This window comes from Chinchilla lanigera, unplaced genomic scaffold (assembly GCF_000276665.1).
Source record: "Chinchilla lanigera isolate Chin_1 unplaced genomic scaffold, ChiLan1.0 scaffold00152, whole genome shotgun sequence".
Lineage (NCBI taxonomy): Eukaryota > Metazoa > Chordata > Mammalia > Rodentia > Chinchillidae > Chinchilla > Chinchilla lanigera.
In genome coordinates this window covers 2,251,778-2,259,450 of record NW_004955553.1, presented here as the reverse complement: position 1 = coordinate 2,259,450, position 7,673 = coordinate 2,251,778, and the positions used below count along the sequence as shown (strand labels likewise).

At 43.6% G+C, this 7,673-nt stretch overlaps 1 protein-coding gene across 1 annotated transcript in view; it reads left to right on the top strand.

Moving 5' to 3' along the window:
- Positions 1-486: 486 nt before the first annotated feature.
- Grb2 (growth factor receptor-bound protein 2) overlaps positions 487-7,673 on the top strand; it is a 72,375-nt gene continuing 65,188 nt past the window's right edge. Inside the window, exon 1 of the mRNA XM_005412295.2 lies at positions 487-575. The gene's annotated coding sequence lies outside the window, so the exon portion shown is untranslated. The remainder of the gene's footprint in view (positions 576-7,673) is intronic.

The following is a 7,673-nucleotide window of genomic DNA, read 5'->3' as shown; positions in this document are numbered from 1 at the left end:
TTCTGCATATGTGCAATGCGCCTTGCTAGAAGACCTCTCTTCCCTCCACTGTCAATGCTAAGGTTTAGTGGAAAACGAAGGTAAAGTGATTTCAACGTGGAAGTGTTATTCCTCCAGGACAGAACGGTAAGGTATCCATTCTGGCAAGTATAGAGTTACTGCGACTAGGGGGCGGAGCCAGGCGGGTGCCACCTGCTGCGGGGCGGTGTTGCGCATGCGTCTCGGCACGCGGCGCTTCTACCTGCGGGGGCCCGGCAGCGACGGAGCGCTTGCGCTCTGGGCCTTTTCCGCCGGGAGAAGTCTCGCAGGGGCGGGGCGCTGCGAGGCGGGGCGGGGCCGCGTGGAGAAGTTCTCGCGGGACCCGGACAAGGAGCGGAAGCGAGGAGGCTGTGCTGCTTGGGCTACCGGGCGGCGGCGGCGGCGGCGGCGGTAGCAGCGACGACCACGACCGAAGCTGAGGTGGTGACGCCGGCCGGAGCAGACGCTGCCCTCGGGGAGCAGCAGCAGCAGGGTCCGCGGCCGCTCGCAGCGCTGCGGAGAGGCGGACCGGGCGCGAGGAGGACAGCTGCGCCACGGTGAGTGCGGGCGGCGGCGCTCGGCGGACTCCGGTGTCTCTTCCTCTCCTCGCGGTGGCGGGGTGCCGGGGTGCCGCGCCCAACCTGCCCGGGGCCGCCAGGCGGACCCAGGGTTCCGGTCGTGGCGGCGAGGCTCGGGACGAGGAGCGGAACCTCCAGGCTCCGGACTTCGCGTTTCCCCTTTTGGGGCGCTTCCTCCCTGGGGACCGTCCTCCTCAGGCTCTGGACAGAGCCGGGGATCCCGGGTAGAAGGGGGGCTCCCTAATGAGTTCTGCTGCCTCGCGTCGGGAGGGTTTGCGTAGAAGGGGCCCTGGAGCACCCGAGAAGCGCAGGGTGGTAATTCCGTGAGTCAGGCTGATTTAGCCCGGGAGGCGGGGGATTCGGTGCGGGCTGCAAACGTGGTGATTGCTGCTGCTTCGACCTGCACGGCAACCACGTCACCGTCTCTTGGCGTCTTTGGGGGAATTTTTTGCGGAAATCTATCCACTGTGAGTTGGAATGTTTGCTACTGGAGCCCGTAGAGATACCTCTGTGCTGGTGGCTTTCTTTTTTAAGCTACTTAGCAAATACTGGTCAGGAAAAATGAGCAGCAGCAGGTCGCAGCGCTCGGAGAAAGATTTCAGCGCGCGAGAGCGCTGTTAATGCTCGTTTGCGAGGCTGTCCTACGTACGCGACTGGAAGGCAGATGAATTATGGCTTGTTTAGAAAGTGACTCTAGGCTCGCTTCAAATGCTATAAAAATGCAAATTGCAGAAGAGCTGAAGTGCACTTGAGGTCTATCTTCAGGAGCTGTTGGCGCTCAAAAAAACTAAGAGACACGGGAAGTTTTCGCGTTAGTCTGTTTTGGCTTTCTTATCTCTCTTTCACTTAGTACTTCTGCCGTTATCGGCTGCTCGCTCGGTCTAATTGCACTAGGGACGCGAAATGCTTGCTTTTTGTAACACTAGTGAGTTGCTTCTCTCACCCCTCTTTTTTTCTAATCTACTTCCTCTTCCTCCTTTCTGCCGCTTCTCAGGCGTAGTTTTTCAAACTTTCTGCCTTTTTGGCTCTGTGGCTTCTCTTTCTCCTTTCAGGATTACGTTTTCTTCCGCGGGAAGATATCTTCTGTTTCCTGCTTTGATTCTTTTACCTTTAAGCGTCCACTGAGTCCTTCAGCCAGACGGGTTGCTAGAGAGCTGTGTGAGACTTAGGTACTCCCCTTGGGAACTGGGAGGCTCAAAGGATCGGATTCATCCCTAAGTAATCAATAGAGTCACAAGGGTACAAGTGTGTTTTGCTTGTGTTTTAGTGTTTTCTTCACGTTAAGATTTTTGTGACTGCTTCTGTTTTTCTTCCTCTGTCTCTTTGTATTAATGAAGAAGATTGGGTCAGTTTAGGGCTGAGGTGACTTTCAGTATGGGTGGTTAGGGTTAAAAAAATCAAAATCAACTGTAGACCTATGGTAAAATAGAATTAACATAACCTGGAAAATTTAAAGGACTATAATTTATTTAGGCCGTTGACAAATTGGTTAAGTCTATCCATTGTAGTAGTACTGATTTATTCATCGGTCTTTTTAAAAAAATTAATATCTATTATATTTGGCTGCCTTTGCCTTTTTCCTCCTCCTCCTCCTCTTCTCCTTCTTTGTGCTGGAGATCAAACCCAGCGCCCCCTTCGTGCTGTTCGTGAGCTCTTCTTACCTATATTCTCTGCCCCACATTTGTTGTTTTTTTTTTTCACAGAAATATTTTTATTTGTTCCTTCCCATGTTCAAAATTTTCCATATCCCAAGGAAAAAGAATGTTAAATTTTAGTCTGGTGTGGTGGCGCACACTTATAATCCCACCACTCCAGGAAGCTGGGCAGGAGCATCACAAGTTCTAGGTCAGCCTGGGCAATTCAGTGAAAGCATATTTCAAAATTTAAAATGACGTAAAAAGGGCTGGTGATATAGGTCAGGGTAAAGGCCCTGGGTTCAAACCCCAGTTACCGCCCTTCCTTCAGAAAAAGTTAATTCTTAGCATTGTTTTTCTTTGACACAAACGGTAAGCATTTAAATGCTTGAGGCAGTTTACTTCTTCAGCACATTTTCAGATTAGAGAATTGGTGTGTTTTACATACTGCTTGTTAATGGTACTTGATATTCTTCTAGAATTCCTCTTATCAAACTCCTAAGTAGAGCAAAAGAGTAGAAGTAATACGTAATAGAAAGCCCCTATGCTCTCCTAAGAAAAATAAGTACATAGTTACTGTACTGGCTTAATTCACAGGAACTCCCCACTGTTACGAAATGGCCATTGAGATTCTTTGTTTTGCCTTTTCTTATTTGTTGAAGTTGGCTTTTCCCCAGTTGTGCCAAATGAATATGCATTACTTTAATCTTGTGCAAAGACACCGTAATGCATTATCTGGAATGCAGTTGAGGGGAGCAGTTCTGGGGATTGAATCCAGGGGTTTGTGCTCTATTACTGAACTATATCTGAAACTCTTTTAAATACTTTCTTTTTTTATTTTGAGACAGGGTCTCACTAAGTTGTCCAGTGTAGTTTGGAACTTGCCATCTTCCTATTATAGATAGCTAAGTTATTTAGAAATATTGTAGGCGGTCAGACAGGGCTGAGTTCTCAAGAGGTCAGTGCAGAAGACATCTGTGGCTGAAGGCCTATTCTCTAAAGACCAGGCTTCAAGAAAAAGAGGAATTATTATACCCATATACTTCCCCTAGTGATGAACTGCAGTGATGGATATTCTAAGTAGGCATCAGTCTCCCTTGGGTGGGGGGACCAAAACCTTCTTAACCCACCCCTTCCAGGAGAGCCCTTGTCTGTCCCAGGTGCACTTGCTATGTGACTTGCTTCCCAGTTTGATCCCCATTTAATCAGTGTTACCTAAGTGACTATACTTGTTGTAATCTTATTGGTTCACCCTAATTTTTTCCCACCTCACACCCATCCTGTGATTTTTCCGTTTGATCAATATTATCTAATCGACTGTACTTGTAATCTTACTGATTATAGTTCTGTCCCACCTTCGACCTACCTCACCTTGAGGTTTTGCTCTATAAAACTCCATTGAGAAGTGGGATCCCCGGCCACCGACTCAGGACCTCTTCTGTCTTAGAAGTTTTTCTCTCAATAAATACTTCCTACTCCTAACTTCGAACACAAACTCAGCCTATGAGACATCTAGCAGGTTGGGAGTTATATTTCCCTTATATTATTTGGAGGTCTCATATTTGGAGTCTGAGCAGCTGGGATTGCAGGGAGGCCCCAGTGCACTTGGCTGGAATGCAAATTTAAAAATTTGTTTAAACTACTCTTAGAATATAGCAGTGATTATTTTTTGGGAGGTGGGGTTGAGAAAGAATCTTGCTCTGTAGTTCAGACTGGCCTTGAACTCACTTTGTAGCCCATGCTGGCGTCAGACTCTCAGCAGTCCTCTTGCCTCAGACTCCTGGTTGCTGATATCAGGTGTGTATCACTACGCCAGCTAATTCTTAAGATTTATACATGTAAGTACCACCAGGGATTCTTTCTAAAATTATGCTCTGGCAGAATTCCAGAGGACACCCAACAATGAGTCAATCAAAAGAGGGAATTTTGATGTAGAAGGTCTAAGGACCAAAATTGTTTTGAAATGCAGTCATAAAATAGACTTGTGTGGGACCTGAAGTTACTGAACTTAAAGTGACACTTTCTATGTATTTGAAGTAGATATTTAGAATACCACTGTATGATTCTTGTATTTTTATTTATTTATTTTTTTTGTACTGGAAATTGAACTCAGGACCTTGTGCTTGCCAGGCAGGCGCTTGTGCCGCTGAGCTATATCCCTAAGCCCTAGAATAGCATTGTAATTATAGGTGTGATTAGTTTTTTTTGTTTTGTTTTGTTTTAGGTCTTTTTGAGACAGGGTCTCTCTATGCAGTTCAGGCTGGCCTTGAGTTCACTTTGTAGCCCAGGCTGGTCTCAAACTTGCAATGATCCTCCTGCCTCAGCCTCCCTAGTGCTGGGATTACAGGTGTGTGCCACCACGCCTGGCTAGTTATTTTTTTGAGGTTCTCGGGATTGAACCAAGGGCCTTCACACTAAGTCAAATCCTGAGCTCTTTAAATTTTTTTTTTTTTGTATTGGGAATTGAACTCAGGATCTTGTGCTTGCCAGGCAGGTGCTGTGTCACTGAGCTATATCCCCTACTCTTTTTTTTCTTTTTTTAAAAAAATTTGTGGTCAAAGAAATTTTTTTGGTACCAGAATCGAATTCATGACCTCATATTTGCCAGGCAGGTGCTGTGCTGCTGAGTTATAACCCCAGCCCATGATCAACATTTTAATCCTAGCCGGGCGTGGTGGTGCATGCCTGTAATCCCAGCACTTGGGAGGCTGAGGCAGGAGGACCGGTGCAAGTTCAAGACCAGCCTGGGCTACAAAGTGAGCTCGAGGCCATCCTGAACTTCATAGCAAGACCCTGTCTCAAAAAGATTAAAAAGAAAAAATTTGATCCTCTTAGATGCTAGGATTACTTGTGTATGCCATTGTACCGGGTTATGATTAGTTTTTATATGTGTAAATTTGGGGGCATTGTTGGGACTGTGATGTGGAATGACTTTTAAGTGTATATTTTTTTTTAAAAAAAAATTTTGTTTTTGTGCTGCTGGAGATCAAACTTTGTCTCCTGCATACTAGTCAAGTGCTCTACCACTAAGCTGTATCTCTAGCCCAAGTTTGTATTTAATAGGGCTGTTAATTAAGGTGCATGATCTAAATTTACTCTCACAGTAGATAGACTGATATTTGAAAAGGGACTGATGATGTCAGTTCACATGTCTTTATGCCAGAGACCCTGCCAGTCAGGCTTTACCTCAATTTCCAAATTGACTTTATAAAGTAGATGCTGATATTACCCCCATTTTCCAGTTGAGGGATATTAGGGATTAGAGGATATAAGGTATTTCTCCAGTGTCATTCAGTTTGTAAGTGGTAAAGTGACAGTTGGATCCAGCTCTAACTGCAGAGCATCTGTAAGCTTTTAAACTTTTGTTCTTTTAATTACTGAAGTCATATATGCTTACTGTAGAAACAAAATACAATTGAGATGTGCAGAAATGATCTCACTTGTAGACATAACAGTTGCCAGCCTTCTGAATCTTTAAATTTTTATTTATTTATTTATTTATTTAGAGACAAGGTTTTGCTATGTAGTTCAGGCTGGCCTTGGACTCACTGTGTAGTTCGGACTGGCCTTGAACTCTGCAGCAGTCCTTCTGCCTCCCAACTGCTGGGATTATAGGCATGTGCCGCCACTCCCAGCTTGAATTTTTTTTTTTTTTTTTTAGCATATACTGATATTTTGCTGTACAGAAATGAGATGTTATACTTTTTCTGTAGTTTTTTTTAACTTGATGTCTAATTACTTATATAGAAAATAACTTTCTAGAAAAACTCATGGAGCCAGCTGTGGTGGTGGACCCCTCTAATTCGAGGATTTAGGAAGCTGAGACAGGAGGATTGCTGAGTACGAGGCTGGCCTTGGCTAAATATCAAGGTGAAGGCCAGCCTGAAGTAGATCCTGTCTCAAAAAAAAACCAAACAAACAGAAAAAAACAAAACCTGATGGATATTGATCAGGTGCATTTTGCATTGTGCATATGCATATTGTATATCTCATTTCAGTGAGATAAATTTGTGAAGTGGCATTGCTTAATCAAGAAAATCTGTCTTTAAATTGTCAATAGATTTTACCAAATTACTGTGCCTTCCAGAAAGATTGAGCTAATTAATTCCCAGCTACAGTGTGGACTCTGATGGTTCTATGTAGTGAGCCATGTAACTGCTTACAGTGTTGAGTGAATGACAGAGTAAATCTGTTTACCCAAAGTATATCAGAGACTGGATATTAGAAATCTTTAAAATAATTTTTCCAGTTAGTATGTGAAAGAAACCTCATTATCTTAGTTTGCATTTATTTGTTTGTTTGTTTGTTTGTTTTTTATTTGTTTAGTAATACTGGAGATTGAATCCAGAGCCTTCACGCTGAGCCAGTCTTGTTTTGTTTTTGTTTTGTTCTGTTTTGGGGACAGGGTCTTGATAAATTGCCTAGGCTGGTCAAGATCTTGCACCCTTCTGCCTCACTGTGTGCCACCATCCCTGACTAAATAGAGAGATTTATTTATTTATTTAAATTTTTTTTTTGTCTTTTTTTTGAGACAGGGTCTTGCTATGTCGTTCAGGCTGGCTTTGAGCTAACTTTGTAGTCCAGGCTGGCCTCAAACTCATGATGATCCTCCTGCGTTAGCCCAGCTTAGAGTAACACTTTAAATTTGAGTAACTGTTATGTGTCAGGTTATGTCCAAAGCACCTCACATGTATTATCTCTGTTGCCTAATTTAATGCTCAGTGGGTCTTATAAGGTAGTTATTATCCCATTTTACAGATCAGAAAACTAGAGCTTGTTTAAAAGGGTTGCCCAAAATTATAACTGTAACCAACAAGGTCATTACTTGAATGAGTGGCAGTAACCTGCCTCTAAAGACCATGCAGACTCAACACTAAGATACAGTGGCTTAATAAGAGTCATGTGTTTTATTGCTGTGAATTTGAGAAAAAGAGAATTAAGTGGAAATAGAATAAAATCTTTAAAATACTTCCAGGGCACTGCATTTTCAGATACAATGTTTATCATTTGAAATGAACAATTAAAGCTTTTAAAGATGTGTTTGGAGGATTGCTGTGAGTTTCCAGGATTAAAGGGTACTTAAAGATACATAATAGTTTAGAGATACTCTTATCAGGCAGCAGTATTACATGTACTGCCACTTGATTTTCTTGGGAGAAACAGCAACCTCTTAAAATCTATTGTGGGGCATGGTGGTACACACCTATAATCCCAGCATTTGGGAGGCTGAAGCAAGATTGCTGCAAATTCAAGGCCAACCTGGGCTACATAGTGAGTTTAAGACCAGCTGTAAGACCCTGTCTCAAAAAAAAAATTATTGGGCCAGGGCTGAGGATGTAGCTGAGTAGTAATAGAAAGGGTGCCTAATACGCATAAGGCCTTGGGTTCAATCCACAGCACCCCCTCCCCAGAATTATACTGTACATTGTGTCTATCTTCAGAT